This window comes from Thalassophryne amazonica, chromosome 6 (genome assembly GCF_902500255.1).
Source record: "Thalassophryne amazonica chromosome 6, fThaAma1.1, whole genome shotgun sequence".
NCBI classification, from domain to species: Eukaryota; Metazoa; Chordata; class Actinopteri; order Batrachoidiformes; family Batrachoididae; genus Thalassophryne; species Thalassophryne amazonica.
In genome coordinates this window covers 13,630,017-13,642,829 of record NC_047108.1, presented here as the reverse complement: position 1 = coordinate 13,642,829, position 12,813 = coordinate 13,630,017, and positions in this window count along the sequence as shown.

Genomic DNA, 12,813 nt, shown 5'->3' with positions numbered 1-12,813 from the left:
GAACAGCTTCTACACCCACTTTGAGGACCCAAGCATCCCTGCCAGCTCCTGGCAGCCACCAGATGAAGTCCCCCTCAGTGTGACCCAAGCAGCAGTGAGGAAGACCCTCCAGAGGATCAACCCCTGCAGAGCTGCAGGCCCAGATAACATCAGGTACTGAGTGACTGTGCACACCAGCTGTCTGAGGTGTACATGGACATCCTGAACACCTCTCTGTCCAAGGCAGTGGTCCTCAACTGCCTAAAGACTGCCACCATCATCCCCGTACCCAAAAAGTCGATAGTGATAGGCCTGAATGAGTATTGGCCAGCAAGGGTACAATTTAGAACTAGAAATTGGGGGGGACAAAGTGGGAGAAGCCCATAGGCCGGGGGTCTGGGGGTGGCTTTCGGCCCCCAGAAGCCAACGGTTTCTAGATAAGCTCAGATATATTCTGAGCATCCAGAACAGTAATTTTAATGTTTTGAGAAGACCATAAAGTGGACACCAATTGACTTATGCAATGTGAAACTGTGGATATAAGTACTTTATTCTGAGAATAGCCAGCACTGATTTTATTAACATCCTGGTGTAAATAAGGTATCACATGTGTAGAACTCAAAAAGAATGATAGGTTGAGTTTTCATAAAAAAAAAAAAACAACAACTGCAATGTGGTAAAATGTATTCATAAATATGAAAGAACAGGCTCTTAATAATGATTAACTATAGCATTTTTTTTTCTCAAGATTTGTTTTTGCACAAGTTTGAAAAAACAAAAGATCATAAGTTTAGGATAAATTACTTATGAATTTAATTTTCGAAGTGGCACTAATGACAACACTCATACTGAACATAATTTCGCTTGCATAGACTGATTTTGGAGATCAAGCAATAATTGCAGATGGGCTTTCTGAGGTCCCAGATAGTTTTTCTGATTTCCTTTTCTAACTTTCAGAATTTAGTAAATTAGCATATGGGCCATTGATACTTATGTGTAGACACTAGTCCCTAGAGGCAACTATTTTTGGTTTCAAATCTGTGCAAATGCAGTCCCAGAAAATTCCGAATGTGACAAACAAGAAACAGGTGTTGTAAACAAGTCAGTGCTGCAGAAACAAAGATACTATTCTGACATGGTTTTGCACATAAGACTGACATGGTTTGCACATAAGACTGGCATAGCATGTGTCAAGTACACACATATATGTCAGAAGGTGGGGGGACATACCATAGTCTGTCTCCCCCGGTTGAAAAGGTGGGGGGGGGCATGTCCCCCCATCCCCCACCAAATTGCGCCCATGTTGGCCAGTAGCCCTCACCCCAATAGTCATGAAGTACTTTGAGAGACTGATCATGAAACATATCAAGGACTCCATCAGCATCATTGTGGACCCACACCAGTACATCTACCAAAAAACAGATCAACAGACAACACCATCGCACATATAGTCCACATGGCCCCCAGTCACTTGTCAAACAACCACTCCTAAGTCCGTCTACTCTTTGTGGATTCACATCTGCCTTCAACGCAATAATAAAACAGACCGTGATGCAGAAACTCAACACACTCAGATTGAACTGAGTCCTGGATTTTCTAATGGACAGGCCATAGTCTGTAAAGATCCACAAGATCATCTCCTCCTCCATCAGCTCCCCCCCCACCCCCCAAAGCTGTGTGCTGAGCCTACTCCTGTATACACCCTGCTCTGTAATACCTGCACAAGAAAGCATCCAGCTGTCATATACTGAAGTTCGCTGATGACACAGTCATGACGGAATGCATCAGCATCAGCAATGAGTCCAACTACAGGTGGGAGGTTGAACACTTGGAATACTGGTGCAAAAACAAGAACCACTGCATCAATGTGAAGAAGACAAAGGAGGTGATCATGGGCCTTAGGAGGAACAGACACCAAATCCCCCCACCCCAAACATTTGAAGTGGAAGCAATCGGCAACTTCAGGTATCTGGGTGTGAAAATCACTAACGGTTTCGCCTGGAGCAACAACACCTCAGTCCTAGTCAAGAAGGCACTGCAGCACCTGTACTAACTTAGGAGGTTGATTTAAAGTGTCCCTGCCACGCCATGACGTTTTTACATATTCTTGAAGAATAAAAAAAGCTTTTTCCACGTTGTCTTTGTTTTTTGCCATAAAATTACACTGAACAAGGATTTAGACGTTTCGTTACCCATCTGAGAATTTCAATTTTCCGCCTCCGAGTTGATCTACTTTTTTGCTACGATGGATGTGACGTCATTCGAGTAGATTTCTCGCAGCACCGCTCTGTTTACCAACACTGCAGACACAAACAGCGAAGGCATAGTGCGCGATTATAGTGAAGATTTAAGTGACATATCAATTGTTTTTGAAGAAGATGAGGAAGTTTCTGATGACGATATTAATGGTGTAAATAATGAGCGGCTCCAAACTGTGTATGTTCCAGCCGAACGCGACAGAAAGAGGATGAAGCGCAGCTGTCAGGAAATGACAACAACAGCACTGTGGAGGACACCGAATGGTTTGTTCACTCACCAGTTTTTCTTATAAATGATCATTTATTCCTGGCACGGTGTGTTTGTGTATGGAAAAAAAAAATATTTCAGCAGCACAGTGTGCTTAAACTCAGGAGTTTGTTCTAAAATGACTGAAAATAAAGTTTCTGTACATTCTGTATATATTTAATCATTTATAAGTCAGTTTCTTGTGATTGCTAATTCTTCACTTTTATTCAAAGCAAATGATTGCAAATCTTTATTAGAAAAGCTGTAGACCCAGATGGGATGGGGGGAAAAAGATTTCTAAATAAAAGAAAATTTTACTTCTATCTGTTGTCAAATTTTATCAGGCATAATATTGTAAAAAAATGTTTATGCTAAATGGAGACCAAGCGGACCAGGTACCACCGATGAGCCCAATCCCTCACTTCAGAGGAGGAAACTGGAAGCCAGTGTAGTCGGCTGATGGTGATGGAAAAGTACTCCTTATTTTGAATACAACACAAGCTGGTAGTGGCAACCTTCTGTGCCTTCCCAAGTGTCCCCAGCACAACCGCACAAATTGCGATATGCGATATGATGATACTTTCTGCAACAAAAAATAGCATGGATTGATGGTCAAAACAACAGTTCATTCTTTTTATATTTAAATATTTTTTACTTTTTTCTATAAACCAAGTAAATGAAACTTTCTATTTCATGTGCTGACTCGTACTGTGGAGCATCATGTTGGCATAGTGTGCCACTCTAAGGACATCTGCATCCAAACACACAATTGAGAAACTAGCCAGCTGTGTGACACATTGAGGAGTTTCGCCACCACAATGCATCTCTGTCAGGACTGCAGAAATGTCCCTGCAACAGCGAGACTTGATCACGAGTGGCATCTGCTGACTGTGTTCACATGAACACCTGAAAAAATTTTTTTTTGTGTTTTCCAAATATACATATACATGTAAACTGAACAGCTTGTTTTTTGTTCAGACATGTGTTCATTCAAAGTAGATTAGATGTGATACAATTTATGATTAAAGATGTTTTGTATGTGTATTTTAGACAGGAAAGTCTCCATTTAGCATAAACATTTTTCTACAATATTATGCCTGATAAAATTTGACAACAGACATAGAAGTAAATTTTTCTTTTATTTAGAAATCTTTTTCCCCCCATCCCATGTGGGTCTACAGCTTTTCTAATAAAGATCTGCAATCATTTGCTTTGAATAAAAAGTGAAGAATTAGCAATCACAAGAAACTGACTTATAAATGATTAAATATATACAGAATGTACAGAAACTTTATTTTCAGTGATTTTAGAACAAACTCCTGAATTTAAGCACGCTGTGCTGCTCAAATAATTTTTTCATACATAAACACACCGTGCCAGGAATAAATGATCATTTATAAGAAAAACTGGTGAGTGAACAAACCATTCGGTGTCCTCCACAGTGCTGTTATTGTCATTCCCTGACAGCTGCGCTTCATCCTCTTTCTGTCGCGTTCGGCTGGAACATACACAGTTTGGAGCCGCTCATTATTTACACCGTTAATATCTTCATCAGAAACTTCTTCATCTTCTTCAGAAAATCGATATGTCACTTAAATCTTCGCTATAGTCACGCATTATGCCTTCGCTGTCCGTGTCTGCCGTATTGGTAAACAGAGCGGCACTGCGAGACATCTACTCGAATGACGTCACATCCGTCGCAGCAAAAAAGTAGGTCAACTCGGAGGCGGAAAATTCAAATTCTCAGACGAGTAACGAAACGTCTAAATACTTGTTCAGTTTAATTTTATGGTTAAAAAAAAAAGACAACATGTGGAAAAAGCTTTTTTTTATTCTTCATGAATATGTAAAAATGTCACGGCGTGGCAGGGACACTTTAACAGTTTGTTTTGTGGAGTCCTTCCACAGGTGCAAAGTGAAGAGTGTTATGTGCTTCTGCATCACTGTGTGGCATGGCAGCTGCTCTGAAGCAGGTTGTGAATGCTGCACAGAGGATTGTGGGAGGCAGCCAACCCACCATCATGGGCATTTACACAAATAGATGCAGGAAAAGGGCCTCCAGCATCAAAAAGACTCCACGCACCCTGCAAGCATGATGTTTGATCCTCTTTCTTCAGGCAGGAAGCTGTGGAGCATCAGATTGCTGAACCACCAGATTGAGAAATAGCTTCTTCCTGGAGACTGTGAGGTTGTTGAGTTCTGGTGGAGCACTATTGCTCCACTGCTTCCTGCACATTAACTACACTACCTTGGAAGGGTAAACACCTGTTCATATCATGGTTGCACAACACCTTGGGCTTTTGCACACCAGTACTTTGCATAATAACTAGACTTCTGCACACCTGCATATTTGCACAACTGAACAACTGATTTGCACAACAGTATTTTTTGGCACAATAATTCTGTCATGCTGTTAACTGTTGTTTATTATATTATTTTTACTCATTTATTTATATTCCCTAGTCTAAGTATAGTTTATTTAACTCCTGGGAACTTTGAAACCTAATTTTGTGTCATCATTTGGAAGCACATTTGATATGACAATAAAGAATCCTGGAATCATCCCCTGTACCTCAAATGTGCTTTCACTAGTCTCTGTTAATCAAAATACCACCTGTTTATAAAAGTACTTTCACTGATCTATGCTCTTTTCTATCAGTTATTTTCACTCCAGTGTTGCAATGGAATACACTGCCCTTCACACACACACACACACACACACACACACACACACACACACACACACACACACACACACACACACACACACACACACACACACACACACACACACACACACGTATCAACGTATCAAGAAGCTTCATCTCACCATCACTACATACAACTAAGGCAACAGGACAATTCTGGAGACAAAGCAAACAGGTTTTAGAATCATGTAACCTCAGTAGTAGGAATTAAATAGACAGAAAATACAAAGCCCAGAGGATCAGATGTATCGCATGGAAGAAGCTGGAGAGGAAATCCTGGGTTTAAGTCAACTGGCTGATGAGATGCAAGTGTGATAGTGCAGAAGCAGAGGGAGCGAGAGCAAGACAGCACAGAGAAACGCATCAGTCATTAACCAAAGACAATCACAAGCCACTGCTTCTCCAACTCCCCCTGTATCATCAGCTGTCAGTGACACTGGATCGTGTTTATAGGGAGTCCTCCAGACTCTCAAGATCACAGATGATGCCAGTGGACATTTTGAAGTGTTGGTTTTGCAAAGGCAAAACTTACAAGAAGGTGTCAGAAATGGTATACCACAATACATTTCAAGCATGCAACACCATTATGGATCCTGCAGAAGCACAAGAGGATGAGAACCTGCTTCTTATTCTGCATGGGGTCAACAATGGTAAATGGACTGGATTTATATAGCACTTTTCATCTGTATCAGAAGCTCAGAGCTTTACAGTGATGCCTTACATTCACTCATTCACACACATCGATGTCAGGCTGCTGCTCACTACACGCCGGGAGGGACATGGACATTAAGGACCTTGACAATGATCAACAATGATTTTGTGGCAGCAGAGGCCAAGTCAAAGCTGAAATACAGTGCCTCGACTCAAGAACTCTGCAGGAGTTAGCAGAGGATATTTCTCCAGGTATCACTGCAGAAAGCTACACAAGTCAGAGGCTAAAGGTTAGAATCAAGAAGCATTTTCAAGAGGACCGTTTTTCTGGAACGTGTCCTCTTGATGAAGGAGCCAGCACAGAGTGGACTGATCGAGTTTACTGTTTGTTTCTGCTTGCCTGCTGTGTTTCTGCATGTACTACACAATCCTTTTTCCTGCAAGTCAAATGGAGTGTGGTGCACAGAGGCATGTGGACGCATGACTGGTGAAGGACGTGAGAAACACCAGAGCACAATTGATGATGTCAGTGATGATGACAGTGGCTACGTTTACATGCCGTTAATATTTGGGTTAAGGTCAACATTCTGGTTTCTGAATCATTAGGAATAACCCATTTACATGCTTAAGCAGACAGAATTAATCCTGTATACATGGTCATTGGTATAATTTGGATTCGGCAACCTTCTTGTAAATGTCGCTATCTCGGTACTTTCTACCATCAATAAAAGACATTATATTCATGTCTTTCACGATACTAATGAAGTACAGTGGTCCCTCGTTTATCGCAGGAGTTACGTTCTAAAAATAACCCGCAATAGGCGAAATCTGCGAAGTAGTCAGTGTTAGATTTTACAATTATTATAGATATTTTAAGGCTGTAAAACCCCTCACTACAAACTTTATACACTTTTCTCAAACAGGCATTAACATTTTCTCACTTTTCTCTCCTGTGTAAACACTCTCTTTTTTCTTCTGGGCGAGAAGATTATGAACAGACACACGCAGAACACAATGTGTGTGCTGTCCCTTCGCTCATGGGACCCGCAAAGAATCCAAGTCATGGTCACGGAGCTCTGCAGCTGCGGTATACCGAGGCCCTGTGGCGCTGTGGATTTTTCTGCAAGAAATCTGTCCTTGCGGGCTGTCAGAACAGCGAGCATAGTCTCTGGACCTGTTGCCAGAGTTGGCGCAGCTCCGCGCAGCAGAGAGGGGGGCGGTGTGAGTGGCCCGCTGTGGCGTTTACCGAGCCCGCAGACTCAGTAAGCGCATCGGAGGCAGTGAGAGCAATCGCGGTGATGCCGACCGGTGCCACGACCGGCCCGCCTGATAAGGACGCAGAACACAATGCGTTGTTTATCTCTGCTTCTGTGGTGTCCGGTGGGTTGCGCGCGCCGCATACAAGTAGTTGCTGTACTCAAAAGACCAAGATTCCTTGTGGATAGGACATGCGCAGAACACAAAATAATGTTCCTTTCTATGGGGATATCCCGCGTTTATATGACCTGATATTCGGGTTAGAAAAGAAGTAACCCAGGGGTCTTATTCGGGTTTTTAAAAACCGGAATATGAGCATATTCGGGTTTTTGCGGGTGTTTCCATGGCCGTGTGCAACCAGGTTATTGCTAATATTCTGGTTATGAAAGGGTTATTGGCTGCATGTAAACATAGTCAGTGATGAACAGAGAAAACTCAGTAATCGGGATCCAACACTGGTAGAGCAGTTACGTGCTGCACATCTTCAATGAAAAGTTTGTATTATGTTTATTTTCTTTTTGTTGTTTAAATCATTAAAGCATGGAAAATGTAAATCGGTGTGTATGTCTTCATAAAGAATAACGCATGCCCTCTCTTACCTTGTCTGAACTGTGGTGAATGTACACTGCTTATCATATAACCTGAACGGTATTAAGAAATGTGTAATTGTGTAAATAAATTAATGTCATGATGATGAAACTCAGTGAAATTAAATGAATTGTTGTTAGCTTCAAAACATTTGAACGTACCTCATTCACATGCCAATTATTATACTGATTAGCTTATTGTTATGTTTACTCTCCATGCTGGTAGTTGCACACAAGTAACGACAAAGCGAGAGCAGAGATTGCAGCACACAAGTGAAGTTCTTCTCTAACAGGTGAGTGTTGTAGGTTACCATTAGGTTACCAAGCCCCTTTCACAACGGGCCTGCTTCGAGTTGCGTATGCTGCGTATCTAATAACACAGAAATGTCTGTGCCAGCTGTGCGCAGTGGGGGAGTGGGGGGGGGGGGGGGTGCTTGAGGGGGTGAGAGCGCTGAGGAGCTGCAGCCAGGCTGTAATGAGCAGCGGTGTACTCTGATTTCTCTTCTAGTTTATCATTGTCAGGGCTGGATCCAGAGTGAAAATCTGACAGATGCATTTTTGCCCAATGATAAAATAAAAATGATACGCGTCTTGTTATTCAATAATCTTCATTCTTTTATTCGTGTGCAACATACACTGTCACACTTCTTTTAATATATTTATTATACTTCATGGACCATAGTGAACACTTTTTATTTGTAGAAATATGATGTCCTAAAAAACAACACTATAACAAAAATTGACTGTAAACAGGATCAAATTTATTGCCAAAATCTTTCAATTATACCTGAATCTATATATGATTTTTTTTTCAATTGATAAAATCAATAAAAATATGACTGCATATATTCTTAATAATATATTGAGATACAAACAGTTCACAGAAGACATTTTCCATTGATACCAATCAAAATTAGAAACAGTCCTGCAGGTAACAATATTCATCATGTCCATGACTAAATATACTAAAACAAATACATCACAATTGTGATATGTGTACATTTAGATTTTGTTGTGATTTTGGCACTTTATAAGCTGATTAAATTGAAATTTAATTGAAATTGAACATTTTATTGAGTCTTAAAGTAAGTAAATATGAAATTGGTCACTGGATCCTTAAACTTTGGACATAATAAACTCTACATGGTGGATCCTTGATCTCTGGACATAAATGGGAATAAACAAAATCTGTAGTTTTTGTCAAAAGCATTTCCTTTCAGACATTATTGGCATAAATGTATTTCCATACATCTGAGCTGAGCTCTTACAGCTGCTGTGCTTCACTTCATGATGTAATTTGTAAAGAAATACATCACGTTTCATTTTGGGAGGAAAAAACATTTTAATTGATTGTAGTTTCTTGTCTGTATTACAATGTTTTAAAGAGGTGTTGTTTTATTTAAAGCAGCAATTTGTTTTGAAGTTATTAATTCCGGAGGACGATTCTCGTTTCTTGACTGCAACAAGACAAGAGTCCCAGTTAGTGACTTTAATTCACACAAAAGTGACTCACAATATTTTAATGGCTTTGAGAGGGGTTAAGAAGCAGACTTACCGTTTCTGAAGAGCAGTGAATCAAAGAACCAACGAACTAGTGGATCGAAGCATTTCTTCAATGGTTCATGGCTTCAAAGTGGAGTCGCGCTGCAGAAACGGTTGATTGCAGAGCCGCTGCAGACCAAACCCTGAATATCCGACTTTATTTGTACGTCCGTATGACTCTGAGGTTGACATGAAAACCACCGAAAAGCTGTGTTCACCGCAGGGACACGTTCGGCACTATTCAGGATTATTCATTTTTTTTTGTTTTTTTTACCGATGACGAACTATGCGTAAAAAATTTGACCGATGCAACTGCATCGGTCCAATCCGGTCTGGATCCGGGCCTGATTCTTCCTGTGACCGCGGAGCTACAGCTGGCGTTCACACACACACGCGTGCAAACCATCCATGAGTGGACATGGAGATGTCCTCCGTGAGGAGTATACTGGATGTGGATATGTCCTGTTGCTGGCAATCAGTTTGTGAGCAGGACTTATGGACTTTATTTAACACAATCGTGAGAGAACTTGAGGAGGTGAGCGAGATGAGCTGCAGCAAATCTTGCTGGAATGAGGCTGTGTCCTCTGGGTTATTTGCCTTACGGAACAGTTTTGTGTCATCCGCAAATAAATATACATGAGATCACACCATCCGGCAGATCGTTAATGTATATGACAAACAGCAGTGGTCCGAGGACTGACCCTTGGGGTATGCCACTTGTGACATCTCTCCATGTTGATTTTGCCCCATTTAACATTGTTCTCTGTTGTAGACCATTCAAGAAGGACTCAATCCACTGAAGCATACGCCCTTGTATCCCATGAGACCTTATTTTGGATACCAATCTGCGGTGAAGCACTTTGTCGAATGCCTTCATGAAGTCTATATATACTACATTCAAGCTTTCACCGTTATCAATTAGTTCAGTCCATTTGTCCAAGACATGTAGAACTTGCAATGTTGTGAACCTTCCACCTATGAATCCAAACTGGCGGTTGTTGAAAAGGTGTTGATTTTTCATATGCTCCATGATTTCATCCCTTAAAATGGAGTCGAGCAATGTGCACATTATACAAGTTAAGCTCACTGGCTGATAGTTTTCAGGGTCTCTCCTGTCACCTTTTTTGCAGATAGTGGCCACGTTTGCTTCTTTCAACACCTGTGGTAGAATGTGAGAGCTGACTGACCGACTGAATATGAGACATAATGGGACACACAGGGTGTCCGTCAACTCTTTCATTAGGCTCGGATGGAGATTGTCAGGTCCACAAGATTTGTTCACATTGAGTGCTTTTAATTTCTTTTTTACCATATCCGGAGTTATGTCAATATGCTCAAGCAGACCGTCTGCTCTAAGAGGCAGCTCCTGGATAGGGCCTATGGACTCCTTAAGTTGGACTTACACTGTCCGAGTTTTGGCCCTTTTTCAGCCGATTTTTCACTCATGCGAGAATTTTTTGGATCGCGCCGAGTTTCAACTTAATTGCGCATCCTGCATCGTGCAGTGTACATGGAGTAATGAGCTGCGTTTAACCTCTCACGACCACTTCCCGATCGGCAGTCGTATATGGTCGGATGAAAGTCAAACCTGTTTGATATTCTGGTCGGCCGTCGTGAGGGTATCATGCTGTTGAAGCAGCACTACAAGCGTCTCTCGCAGTGCGCGTGTGCAAACACCAGGGAGAGCATAAACAGTGATCATCTCTTTGGGAGAGCAGCTTGTTTCTTTTTTCCCCATTATTCTTCAACTCATTTAAAGTCTTGTATTTTTTTAAACTTTGATGTTTCCCATCGAGAGTTTTTGTAAAATAAGAAATGTAAATAAAGTTTAAAAAAAAGAAAAGAAAAGAAAAAAAAAGCTTCTGTTTATATTTTGCTTCCGGAAACACTAGTCCGATGTGTGGTTTTTGAACGTACAATGTGAGTAGTCAGATCACATCAGAGCATTGGGCCGTACAGTGTGAGAACATAAATCGTGCGCTCTGAACTTTTACACCGTGCGGTTTTGTCTCACAGTTTGAGCTGGAGCCGTGTACAACGATTGAAAATATCGTACAGTGTCTGACCAGCTTTAGTGAATACGCTAGTGATGAAATTTACCATCTGAAAAATGCTGAAAAACACACCCATGCCTTTGTCTCCTCTAGGCTGGACTACTGTAACTCCCTGCTCTTTGGGATCTCTGGAAAAAACCTTCAAAGGCTCCAATACATTCAAAACAATGCAGCTAGAATTCTGGTGAGAGTACGTAAACAGGAACACATCACCTAACCTATACTCCATAACCTTCACTGGCTCCCCACCACATACAGAATCCATTTTAAGATTGCTTTCATCACCCACCAATGCATCCATGGCAATGCCCCCATATACCTCAAAGACCTCCTCACTCCCCACACATCCTCCCATTCCCTCTGTTCATACAACACAAATCTTCTCCATCCCCCTCACACTAAACTTCACACCATGAGAGACAAGGCCTTCTGTTCAGCTGCTCCTCATATTTGGAACTCCCTCCCTGACCATCCGAGGGCTTCACAAACTGTTGAAGCTTTTTAAAAAAGCCTCAAGACATACCTGTTTAGACAGGCCTCTCACAGGTCTCAATAATTTGAATCTGTTGCATCTTAGTCTTTTTATTCCATTTTATTATTTTATTTATTATTTATTTTATTTATTATTTTATTTTGGTTTTATTCTGTTTTGTTGACTGTTTTTATTTTAAGATTTTCTGTTTTTTAAATCTCTTGTTCATCCTTGGTTTTATTTATTTATTCATCCTGTAGCACTATGAAATTTTTGTTAATGACAGGTGCATTATAAATGAAATGTATTATTATTATTATTATTATTAACACAAGGTGTAACAAAATAATGCACAAATACAAACATTTGAACTTAACATTTTTTCTGGAGTATCAGTCACACCTTGTTTGTGTATGTGGAACTCACTTTTTAACAGTGTTTCACTGGGAGGACAGTTTAAATGTGCTTCTTTCTGATCACAGCAGCACAAGAACAAGCCCAAATCACCAGGTGAAAGAAGGAGGACACTACAGCTTTGAGGATGTGACCACTGTGAGGAAGAACTGAGGACTTATTTGCCACTGGAGAGGTCAAAGGTCAGACTCTGACCTTTGGGGAAATGAACATATACCTTGTCATGAATAACCGTGGCAACCTGTGAGTGTGTGTCTGTGTGTGTATTCCTTCATGTGTAGCTTGTGACTGTACATGTGTCCAGTTTCTCAGTGATGAATGAAAAACACACCTTCCTCCAGAGGTCAAAGGTTAAATTCTTCCACTGGAAGCATTGTGTGTGCGTGCGCACACACACACACACACACACACACACACACACACACACACACACACACACACACACACACACACACACACACACACACACACACACACACACACACACACACACAGAAAGGCCGACATGCACTTTGCTGACCTGAGTGAGTAAATTCAGACAAATGTTTTATTATTTATTTATATCATCACTTTGACAAGCACAGCAGAAGACAGCAGGGGGCGCTGTTACACTAACACCAATTTCACCTGAACAGCCATCAGAA